We start from the raw sequence: 13,447 nt of genomic DNA on the forward strand, positions 1-13,447 counted from the left end.
AGTTTAAACAGACCCTGTAGATAATTAGGGATATCTAAATGTGAAACGGTTTCAGGGACGCCCCTGATCCTCAGGTTATTACGGCGCCCCCTGTTGTCCAGCTCCTCTATCTTATCTTGCAGGGTCTCCATCTGAGCTTGGTGTATATTAACCTGTGTGGTCACGCCATCAAATAAAGTATTCATAGTCTCTTGTGTTTCTTCTACATATTCAATTCTCTGCCCCATTTCATTTAAATTCTGCTTCATATTTGCTAGATCTTTTGTTATTAAGTCCTTAAGAGCATCAAAGTCAGCTTTAGTGGGTAGGTTAGCTATGTCTGCTTTAATCTGCGTGGCATAAGACCCTGAGATGTCTGTGGCTGAATTCGCAGAGGTTTCTATACTTGGTGAGTCTTGGCTATGTGAGTCTCCCTCTTTTTGATTATTTGTAGGGCATTGGAAAAAATTGCTCACTGAAGTGGTAAGCTGTGAGTGCGATTTGGCCGCCTTGTCAGCTTTATTTTTAGCTTTAGATGTCATGTTGAATTTGTGGTAAGGCCTCTGCAAATTGTATGCACGTGGGAGAGAATTACAACACAAAAAAAAAAAAAAAATAATTCACTGTTTGCGTTACTGACTCGCTCTATCTTCTCTGCTCCTTTATATCAAAGAATTTATGAGAAGTGTCCTGCTTGGGGGCAGTGATAAAATCAAGGCCTCTCTCTTCTAAGTTATTTCCCAAGTCTGCTTAGTTTTTCTGCATTTTCCTGTGACCGGATTATGGGGTGCCTTCTCTACACATTGTTCAGTGTAGGGGGACTTGCTTCAGTTATTAAGAGGCTTGAACGCTCCATTGTAAGTGAGCCTGCCTCCGCTCCAAACACTTCAGTATCACCTTTTAGCTAGGCCGTAATGGCGGCGAAACTTTAATTTTGTCGTCTTTAGTAAACAGCTGCCGCAAGGTTTGACGGCCGTCAAGATTAGTATGCCTGGTGTTTGGGCTTTAGCAGCGCTTACTGTCCCGGTGTAGTCAGTGTGTCAGTTCTTACCAGATGTCGATGCCCTTAAGTATCGGTGACGACTTTTAGCGTTATGACGGATCTGCTCAAGTGCCCATGTCGGATCTTTCGGTCACCTCCACCGTTGCCGGGCATATCCTTGTCCACAATCTGCACTATAAAGTCTTTGATAGAGGTCTGTAACCCTTAGTTAGTGCTCAAAAGGAGTAGTCCCGGTGCCGGAGCTTCACACACAAGCGGCCATTCACCTGCGTAGCCAGGCTCCGCCCCCCAAAAAACCAGTGTTAGGATTTTTTTAATGTGTATTTTAGTTTTATTTAATTGGTAGTTAGTTTAATTTTATTTTAATAATTATATTAGTTTAATTGTTAGTTTAAACTTAGTTTTCTTTAATTTGACAGGTAAGTTTTAATTTAATTTAAAATAGGGAAATTGTAATTTTAATATAAAGTTAGGGGGTGTTAGGTTTAGGGGTTACTAGTTTAAATTAGTTTATTGCGATATGGGGGGCTTTCGGTTTAGGGGTTAGTAGTTTAATTTAGTATATTTAGTTGTGGGGGGCTTGCAGTTTAGGGGTTAGTAGGTTTATTATAGTGGCGGCGGTGTAGGGCTTAATAACTTTAGTATAGTGGGGATGATGTGGACGGACGGCAGATAAGGGGTAGATAATATTTAAATAGTGTTTGAGATGCGGGAGGGCGGCGGTTTAGGGATTAATAACTTTAATAAAGTGTTTGTGATGTGGGAGGGCCTCGGTTTAGGGGTTTAGTTGTGAGTTTTATGTAACAGTTTTGTAGCATAAAACTCATAACTACTGCTCTCAGATGGCGGTACGGAACTTGTCGTTATAGGCTGCAAAGCAAGCTTTTTAGCCAGAATGCAAAACTTGTAATGGCTGCACTATGGAAGTTCCATGAAAAAACATAATTTTTACATGTGCGGGACTGATGTTGCGTTACAGGCTAAAAGGCTTTCGGTAGAGCAATAACGACAAGACTTGTAATGGCTGCGGTGCTGTTTTAACGCTGAAATGACCATTTTTTCAATGTTAAAACATGAACGCACAACTTGTAATCTAGGTGTTAGTTTGCAAAAAAAATAAATGCTGAGGTTTCTATATAAAGTATGCAATATATACAATATATGCAAAAGTCGTAGACCACCATTAGATTTTTTGTTTTAGCAATGACAATCCATGTTTATTTTTCAGTCTTTTTATTAAGATACAAACAGAAAATACAGGAAATATGTACACAAAATATAACAAAAAAACACAATTTTCAGAACAAAATGGCTTCTTCTGGCAAAAGTCAGTATTTATTGTGACCTTCCTTGGCACTAAGCACATCTTGAACTCTTTGGAGGAGACAGTCCTAAGTTTTCTTAAGTAATATTCTGGTATATTATATTATATCATGCTTCTTTCAGCACTACCCAGAGTTCTTCTTTAGATTTAGGTTGTCTTTTATTTCTTTCCCTCTCCAGGTGATCCTATACTGCATCTATATTATTCAGGGCTGGACTCTGTGGTACCAGTCCATGACTATCAGTGTTTAATCAACTGTTTTTCTCTCCAAATATGATTTCACTGCATTAGCAGTGTGCTTGGGATCGTTATCATGCTAAAAAATAAAACCATTCCCAATCAGGCACTTTCAAGAAGGAATGGAATGATATATTAAAACCTGTCTGTATTTTTTAAGCATTTATGATCCCATCAATTTTTACAATATCGACAACACCACTGGCAGTAATGCAGCCCCAAACCAGGATAGACCCCCCCCCCCATGTTTCACTGAAGGCTGCAAGCACTCATTCTTCCATCTCTCTCCAACTCTTCTTCTCACATATTGTTAACAATTGGACCCAAAAATTTCAAAACTTGGATTCATCACTCCATAATACCCTTTTCCCCTGATCTTTATTCCAATCTTTGTGAGCTTTTAGCATATCTTAGCCTTTTCACCCTGTTCCCCTTCCAAAAAAAGTGATTTATTGGCTGCCTTTTTGGACTGTAGAAGGGTCAACTTGGCATCCTGATTAAGTTGCCAGATGCTGAGCTAGGTCCTTGCTAGACTTCTTCCAGTCTCTCATAGAAGAAATGCTAAGAAACATCTTTATTGACCTTCCAGTCCTTTTTTTGTCCTTGACCTATAGTGATTTTTAAAATTTCTTTATAACAGCTTGAATACCATGGGGCCTATTTATCAAAGGTCTTGCGGACCTGATCTGACAGTGCGGATCAGGTCCGCAAGACCTTGCTGAATGCGGAGAGCAATACACTCTCCGTATTCAGCATTGCACCAGCAGCCAGAAGGGGGTGTCAATCAACCCGATCGTACTCGATCGGGTTGAATTCCTGCAAATCCTGTCCGCCTGCTCTTTAGACCGCTGCTTCATAACCGCTGTTTCTGGCAAGTCTGAAGACTCACCAGAAACACGGGCCCACATGCTCCATTTGGAGCTTGACAAATGGGCCCCGATATCTTGAATATCCAGTTTGTTTGCTGGTTTTCATTTGACAATGGCCTTGCTTATGGAATGATGTGATCAAGTTGGTCTTATTAGCAAGCTTCCAATAAATTAAACTTATACTATTGCTCAACCATGTTTTACACAAACCTGGTGTAATAGACCTTTTTCAAAGCAGTCATTTTGACATGAAATAGTAGGGCAAATATAGGTGATAGCAATGACATTAATTAGAGTTCCATTCCATTTAAGTTTATGAGAACCACATTAGCAACTTGTCCCTTTAGCCTACAGAAGCTGCTTTTTTATGTTTTTTCTCTGTTTACTGCATACAAATATCCTGTATTTTCTGGTTGAATTCTAATAAAGAGACTGATAAATAATTATATATGGTCATTATACCATTGCCAAAACAACAAATTTAATGGTGGCCTAAGACTTTTGCACAGTACTGTATATATATGTTATATGTGCGTACATATGTAATTATAACATGAGTTTAAAGGGATAGTCTAGTATAAATTAAACTTTGATTATTCAGATAGGACTTTTAATTTTAATCAACTTTCCAATGTACTTTTATCATCAAATTTGCTTTTTTCTCTTGGTATTCTTAGTTTAAACTAAACATAGGTAGGCTCATATGCTAATTTCTAAGCCTTTGAGGGCTGCCTCTTATCACAGGCTTTTTAAATCTCTTTTCAACACAAAGAGACAGAAAGTACACGTGGGCCATATAGATAACACTGTGTTCAGGCACAGGGAGTTATTTAAGATCTAGCACAATACAATGCTAAATTTAAGACAATAGATAATAAACAGTCACAGTCATGTGATCAGGGGGCTGGAAGAAGGTTCCTAGATACAAGGTAATCACAGAGGTAAAAAGTATATTAATATAACTGTGTTGGTTATGCAAAACTGGGGAATGGGTAATAAAGGGATTATCTACCTTTATAAATAATACAAATTCTATAGTAGACTGTCCCTTTAAATTAATCCCATTATAAATGTGACCCATTTAACACAACCAGTCATATCTCTCAATTCTATTTCTAGCCAGAAATGAATCTAAACCATGTTTAAATGTATCTAAGGTGTTAACATTTAATACCTCCTCAGGTACTGTGTTCCACAATGTTATTGCTCTTACAATGAAGAAATGTTTATGTTGCAAGAGATTAAATCTCCGTTCCTCCAGCCTTAAATTGTAACCTCTTGTCACAAACTATTTTCTTGGTATAAACAGAGCTTCTGCCATCTCTGTATATGGGCCTTGAATATTTATTTATATAAAGTAATCATGTCACCTCCCAAGCACCTTTTTTTCTAAATAAAACAGACCTAGTTTGGCTAACGTCTCCTCATAAGTTAAATTCTCCAATTCCATTATTAGCTTTGTGGCCCTTCTCTGAACTATTCCTAAGTCTGCAATGTCTTTTTTTTTTTTTTAAATTGGAAGTTTATAAATGTATTTACAGACATATATACTCATAAAAATACAACATATATACAAATATATATGTGCATTGGAGCTCTTTGAAGTCACGTATCTGAAAACATGAAAAACATATGTATGCAATCTGCATATTTAATAAAGTGTTTGTCTGTGTATTTACTGTAAATATTTCACATTCCAATGATCTGCACATAGCAGAATATGTTCTAAGTATTTTTAAAATAGATATTCCTATAAATATCTAGACCTATATATTATATTTCTAGTCCCAATCCTTGCACTCACTTTTAATCTTAGAATGTACCCAAGTGCTATTTTTACATGTTTTAGATATTCACCACTAGGTCAATAGAAATGCTCTCACAGGATTTTCTTTAAAATTCAAAAAATCTTTACTACTCATTCTTTAAAATAACAGCATGATGATGTTCCAGCTGCAATTTCAGCCTTTTTCAAGACAGCAGTTAAAGTGCACACTATCAGCAAAATATTTCTATTCACTCAATATAAACCATCTAAGAAACCTTCCCATGTGCACACGTTTACAAACCCAATGATAATTACTTACACATTACCCTTTTTCTGATGGATTCCCTGTTACCATACCAATTTCCTACTCATTATTACAAATGTCTTAGTGGTTAATATTTCCAATTCACTGTTGCATATATTCATTACCATTAGTTATAGGTTGAACCCACCTTTAAGGCCCATCTGTTAGCGTCATATCATAGCCTTTCACCTTCCTTTATAGTTTGTTCTATCATAGTATATTATGTTGTCAAGGGGGCATATATTACACCTATACCTTACATCTATCTTATCCTATAAGACCCTAGAGTGTCATCTACTGGGCGTTTCAATCGCCGAATGTAAACATTACCACATGTACTACATATGATTGGCTTCTGTATTTATCACAAAGCTAGACTAACAAGAAAAATGGTGAGATGATCTTCAACTGGCGAGTAAGTGTAATGAACGGTGCAGCCGATTGTTTGGTGATGCAGGATGGGTGCAATCATAAGTGATAAACACAGAAGCCGATCATATGTAGTATAAAGATTTGTGGAATTTTTAAAGAAAATCCTGTGAGTGCATTTCTATGGACCTAGTGGTGAATATATATTATATTATATATTTTTATATATATATATATATATTTAACCAAAAAAATCATATATATAAAATCATATATATATATATATATCTATATATATCTATATATATATATATATATATATATATATAAAAAAATTAAGAATAAATATAACATTTTCTTCTATGTGAGGAACACTGAAATGTGAACTATTCATACAACCCTAATTCCAAAAAGGTTGGGACAGTATAGAAAATGAAAAAAAAAACAAATAAAAAGAGTAATTTGAAAATTCAATTCACCCTGTACTATATTGAAAACACATTATTAACACATTATTTGATGTTTTACTTTATACATTTAATGTATTTCTGAAAATATACACTCATTTCAAATCTGATGACTGCAACACACTCCAAAAAAGTTGGACCACAAAACACGATTCCACTGTACTATTGTCCATCTCAGCTGAGACTGAGCCCAGAGAAGTTGGTGCTGCTTCTAGACATTGTTGAATTATGGCTTCTGCTTTGCATAGTAAAACCTTAACTTGCATCTGTGGATGCAGCGGCGAATGGTTTTGACTGGACAAGGTTTTACCAAAGTATTCCCGAGTTCAAATCAGGATATCCATTACAGAATCATGATGGTTTTGAGACATTGACGTCTGAGGGATCGGAGATCACGCGCATTCAGAAGTGGTTTTCGGCCTTGCCTTGAATCTTTTAATTATATTGTTCTCTGTAGCAGGTGAAATGCTCCAAATCCTACCAATTTGTCTTTGGGGAATGTTGTTCTCAAAGTGATGGATTATTCACCGACGCATTTGTTGGAAGATTGGAAAGCTTTGACCCATCCTTGCTCTTGAAAGACTTGGCTTTTTTTTTATACTATGATTACACGATTGCCTCACTTGTTTCACATCACCTTCTTATTTCAACTTGTCACATTGCTATTAGTCCTAAATTGCCCCTGTCCCAACTTTTTTGGAACGTGTTGCAGTCATCAGATTTGAAATGAGGGTATATTTTCAAAAATACATTAAATTCACAGTAAAACATCAAATAATTTGTTTTCAATATAGTACAGGTTGAATTGAATTTTGAAATTACTTTTTTGTATGTTTTTTTCATTTGCCATATCGTCTTTTTCAGAATTGGGGTTATATTTCATGTCACATTTAGCGCACTTGAATAAACTCAATCGGGTAAAAGTGTGAGTATGGGTTTTATTTTTTTGGACACTTCATTGTCTTCTATATGTTACCGCAATTACGATATTCGAAGTTAATATTTTTTCGTGCATTGGGTTTTCGATCAAGCGCTAACCTTTTACTTTTAACTTGTAATATTTGTGCAATCTGACATACGCAAAAAGCCTACATCTAGCTAAGTTAACGCACAAGTGGGAGTGAAAAATAGCGCTTCCCTCGTAATCTAGCCTATCATTTGCCACAAAAGAAGTTGCTGTAGGACGCCATGCTGCTGGGGTATTTATTCTCCATGTTTCTATAGTTCTATGATGTGGTTGTTTGCCCTGCTTTTTCTCTAGCAGACTTTTTCTGCACATCCTTTACTGCGTGTTGGCCAAGCCAACTCCAAGCTTTACTACTAGAGGAAATATTGCAGTTGCAACTCTTTGAATACAGAAATTGGTAATTCTTGGCACAGTAGATTCTGAAGTATTGATGGCTGCAGTGTTGGCACTTGGCTAGTGAACAGTCACGTTACTGATACAGTCATATACTGTAGGTCAGTGACACCAAGTTATCCAAACTAAAATCTAGATTACAAGTGGAGTGCAAAAATGTTAGTGCTGTTGTGCATTAATATCGCTCAAGAGCAATCAATAGTTCTTCTAATTTAGTGCTCCAACTACAAGTCCAAAGTTATTATAGAATGGTTTGCTTAAGATCATAAAAAATGCTAAATTTTACAGCTAAACTTTTGGATTGTGGTCGAGTGCAACACTTTCAGAAAAACAGACTTTGTGTCCCTATAAGTTTCCATACCGCACAAAATAGAAGCACTGTTTTGATGTGCACACTCAATGGGGAGAAGGTGTCAGAAAAAAACTAACACCTGAAGTGCGGAATGAAAAGATTCGTAACGAAGCCCCATTGATGTCTATAAGAAAAAAAAATTAAGTTTAAACCTAACACCCTAACATAAAGCCTAAGTCTAAACACCCCTAATCTGCTGCCCCCAACATTGCCGACACTTTCATAATGTTATTAACCCCTAATCTGCTGCTCCCAATATCGTCGCCACCTAAATAAATCTATTAACCCCTAATCTTCCGCTCCCGATATTGCCGCCACTATATTAAAGTTATTAACCTATTTTCCCTCGCACCCCAACATCGCCCACACTATAATAAATCTATTAACCCTATTACGCTGCTCCCTGACATCGCCACAACTAAATAAAGCTATTAACCCCTAAACCTCTGGCCTCCCCCATCACTACCACTAAATAAATATATTAACCCCTAAACCGCCAGCCCCCACATGGCAACAACCTAAATTAAACTATTAACCCCTAAACCTAACCCTAAACCTAACCGTATCCCTAACCCTAACGTAACCCTAACCCTAACACCCCCTAACTTTAACATAATTAAAATGGAGCTACATTAAAGTTACAATTATTAACTAACTACCTATTTAAAACTAAATACAAACTTACCTTTTAACTAGGTAATTAGTAAATAGTTATTAACTATTTAAAAACGACCTAGTTAAAATAAATGCAATCTTACCTGTGAAATAAAACCTAAGCTGCCTTATACTAAAACCTAACTTTACAAAAATTAAAACTACCATTACAAAAAATAAAAAAACCTACCATTACAAAAAGAATAAAATAATAAATATAAATAATAATAATAATAATAATAATAATAATAATAATAAAAATGATACCTATTCTAATACCCTTTTAAAAAAATAAAAAACCCACCCAAAATAAAAAAGCCTAATCTATAATAAACTGCCAAGGGTCCTTAAAATGGACTCTTTGTAGGCCCTTAAAAGGGCCTTTTTGTAGAGCATTGTCCTAAATTTAACAGCTCTTTTGCTACAAAACAAACACCCCCTAACAGTATACAAACCCCCACCCCCCCAAACCCACAAAATAAAAATAAAGTAAAACCTATTCTAACCATTGCCCTGAAAAGGGCATTTGTTTGGGCATTGCCCTTAAAAGGGCATTCAGCTCTTTTACTGAACTTAAAAGGGCATTCAGCTCTTTTATGAAATGCCCAACCCCTAATCTAAAACTAAAAACCCACCCCAAAACGAAAAAAAAACATAACACAAAATAACAAACGAATTATCAAAAATAATAAAAATTATTCCTATTCTAATACCATTTTAAAAAAAAACACCAGAAAATAAAAAACCTAATCTATAATAAACTACTAATAGTCCTTAAAGGGACACTGTACTCAAAATTTTTCTTTTGTGATTCAGATTGAGCCTGAAATTTTAAGCAACTTTCTAATTTACTCCTATTATCAAATTTTCTTCATTTTCTTGGTATCTTTATTTGAAATGCAAGAATGTAAGTTTAGATAGCGGCCCATTTTTGGTGAACAACCTGGGTTGTCCTTGCTGATTGGTGGATAAATTCATCCACCAATAAAAAAGTGCTGTCCAGAGTACTGAAACCAAAAAAAAAGCTTAGATGCCTTCTTTTTCAAATAATGATAGCAAGAGAACGAAGACAAATTGATAATAGGAGTAAATTAGAAAGTTGCTTAAAATTGCATGATCTTTCTGAATTACAAAAGAAAAAATTTGGGTACAGTGTCCCTTTAAAAGGGCCTTTTGTAGGGCATTGTCCTAAGTTAAACAGCTCTTTTACCTGAAAAAAAAAATACACTAACATTACAAACCCCCCCCAAACCACAAAATAAAAAAAAATAAAAAAAAACTTAAGCTAACCATCGACCCGGAAAAGTGCATTTGTATGGGCATTGCCCTTAAAAGGGCATTTAGCTCTTTTGTATTGCTCTGAAAAGGGCATTTAGCTCTTTTACGAACAGCCCAAACCCTAAACAAAAACAAAAAAACACCCAAAAACCTTAAAAAATCCTAACAATAACCCCCAAAGATCAACTTACAGTTGTTGAAGTCCCACTTGAAGGACCTTCATCCTGGCGACTTCATCTTCATCCAGGCGGCAGGCGGCTCCATCTTCATCCAGACGGAATCTTCTATCTTCATCCCAGCAGCGTCTTCTATCTTCATCCTGGCAGTGCAGAGCGGAGCATCCTCTTTATAGGGTCGCCGCCGTACACTGAATCTTCAATGGTACGCGATTTAAAGGTACGCGATTTAAAATGGTATCCTTTGCATTCCTATTGGCTGATTTGAAGCGGGACTTCAACAACTGTAAGTGGATCTTTGGGGGTTAGTATTACAATTTTTTAAGGTTTTTTGGGTGTTTCTTTTTTTAGTTTAGGGTTTGGGCTATTCGTAAAAGAGCTAAATGCCCTTTTCAGGGCAATGCAAAAGAGCTAAATTCCCTTTTAAGGGCAATGCCCATACAAATGCCCTTTTCATGGCAATGGTGAGCTTGTTTTTTTTTTAGATAGTTTTTTTTTATTTTGTGGGTTGGGGGGGGGGGGGGTTTGTAATGTTAGTGGGACTTTGTATTTTTACCCTACCAAAAGGCTCTTTTAAGGGCTATTGGTAGTTTATTGTAGGCTATGTGTTTTTTTTCTGTTGGGGGGGGCTTTTAATCTTTTTATTTTTATAGGGCTATAAGATTAGGTGTAATCTTTTCTTATTTTTGATAATTTAGTTTGTTATTTTTCGTAATTTAGTGTTTGTTATTGTTGTTACTTTTTAAATTTTTGTAATTAGATATTTTGTAATTTTTAGAGTAGTGTTCGGGGTTACTAGTTTAAATTAGTTTATTGCAATCTGGGGGGCTTTCGTTTTAGTGGTTAATAGGTTTATTTAGTATATTTAGTTGTGGGGGGATTTTGGTTTAGGGGTTAATAGGTCTATTATAGTGACAGCGGAATTAGGGGTTAAAAACATTTATTTAGCATTAAAACACGAACGCAAAACTTGTAATCTAGGTGATAGATAGGATTAGTCAGAATTTAGTTAGTAATGGGTTAATACTTTTTCAAGGGCACTGCATTACATGTACATTCAGTTGCTCCTGTCAATCAAAACACCTTTACTGCTAGCTAGACACTTATTATTATTAACTCCCTATAGACTGCGGATGAACAAGTTAAAATATAAGTTTCTATATGTCAGCCAAAATTATAACGTCTTTTAAGGTAGTTAACATATATAGAATTACCCTTTCACTTAAGGGAAGGTCTAATTTGATTGGTTTAAATTGTGTATATAAGCTTTGAATTTGCATTAAGCTATTGTTATCTGATACCTTCAGATCTCAAGGTATGTATTGATCTTGTGATTAATAAAATGATTTATGTAAACTAATATTCATATCTATCAAATATTAGTTGACCTAAATCATTTTATTAATCACAAGATCAATACATACCTTGAGATATGAAGGTATCAAATAACAATAGCTTAATGCAAATTCAAAGCTTATATAGACAATTTAAACCAATCAAATTAGATCTTCCTTTAAGTGAAAGGCTAATTCTATATATGTTAACTACCTTAAAAGACTTTCGCCTAGATTACGAGTTGTGCGTTAGGGTAAAAAAGCAGCGTTAAGAGGTCCTAACGCTGCTTTTTTACTACCACTGCTATTACGAGTCTTGAAGGTTTAGGGTCACCGCACACTTCTTTGGCCTTACCGCAAAACAACTTACGTAAACTTCATAAAGTCTTTTTTCTATGGGACTTCCATAGCGCCGGTATTACGAGTCTGTCCTGGAAGGCCAAAAAGTGAGCGGTACACCCTACCCTGTCAAGAGTCCTAACGCATTTAAAAGTCAGTAGTTAAGAGTTTTATGGTACAACACCGTAACATAAAACTAAATATAATTAAAGTGCTAAAAAGTACACTAACACCCATTAACTACCTATTAACCCTTAAACCGAGGCCCTCCCGCATCGCAAACACTATAATAACAATTTTAACCCCTAATCTGCTGCTCTGGACACCGCCGCCATCTACAGTATATGTATTAACACTATAATACCAATTTTAACCCCTAATCTGCTGCTCTGGACACCGCCGCCATCTACATTATATGTATTAACCCCTAATCTGCTGCCCCAACATCGCCGATACCTACATACTATTTATTAACCCCTAATCTGCCGCCCCCAATGTCGCTGCAACCTACCTACATGTATTAACACCTAATCTGCTGCCCCCAACGTTGTTGCAACTATATTAAAGTTATTAACCCCTAAACCTAAGTCTAACCCTAACCCTAACACCCCCTAACTTAAATATAATTACAATAAATCTAAATAAAATTACTATCATTAACTAAATTATTCTTATTTAAAACTACATACTTACCTATAAAATAAACCCTAAGCTAGCTACAATATAACTAATAGTTACATTCTAGCTAGCTTAGGGTTTATTTTAATTTTACAGGCAAGTTTGTATTTATTTTAACTAGGTAGAAAAGTTATTAAATAGTTATTAACTATTTAATAACTACCTAGCTAAAATAAATACACATTTACCTGTAAAATAAAACCTAACCTAAGTTACAATAACACCTAACACTACACTATAATTAAATAAATTAACTAAATTAAATACAATTACCTAAATTAAATTGAATTATCTAAAGTACAAAAAAACAAACACTAAATTACAGAAAATAATAAACAAATTACAGATATTTAAACTAATTACACCTAATCTAATAGCCCTATGAAAATAAAAAAGCCCCCCCAAAATAAAAAAAAAACCCTAGCCTAAACTAAACTACCAATAGCCATTAAAAGGGTCTTTTGCGGGGCATTGCCCCAAAGTAATCGGCTCTTTTACATGAAAAAAAATACAAACAACCCCCCAACAGTAAAACCCACCACCCACACAACCAACCCCCCAAATAAAATACTATCTAAAAAAACCTAAGCTCCACATTGCCCTGAAAAGGGCATTTGGATGGACATTGCCCTTAAAAGGGCAGTTAGCTTTATTGCAGCTTAAAGTCCCTTACCTAAAAATAAAACCCACCAAATACACCCTTAAAAAAACACTAACCCCCTGAAGATCGACTTACCGGGAGAAGTCTTCATCCAAGCCGGGCCGAAGTCGTCAACGAAGCCGGGAGATGTCTTCATCCAAGCCGGGCGAAGTGGTCCTCCAGATGGGCAGAAGTCTTCATCCAGACGGCATCTTCTATCTTCATCCATCTGGCGCAGAGCTGGTCCATCTTCAAGACATCTGACACGGAGCATTCTCTTCATCCGACGACTAAAGCTGAATGAAGGTACCTTTAA

The sequence above is a fragment of the Bombina bombina genome, chromosome 5 (assembly GCF_027579735.1).
Source record: "Bombina bombina isolate aBomBom1 chromosome 5, aBomBom1.pri, whole genome shotgun sequence".
In the NCBI taxonomy this organism is placed as follows: domain Eukaryota; kingdom Metazoa; phylum Chordata; class Amphibia; order Anura; family Bombinatoridae; genus Bombina; species Bombina bombina.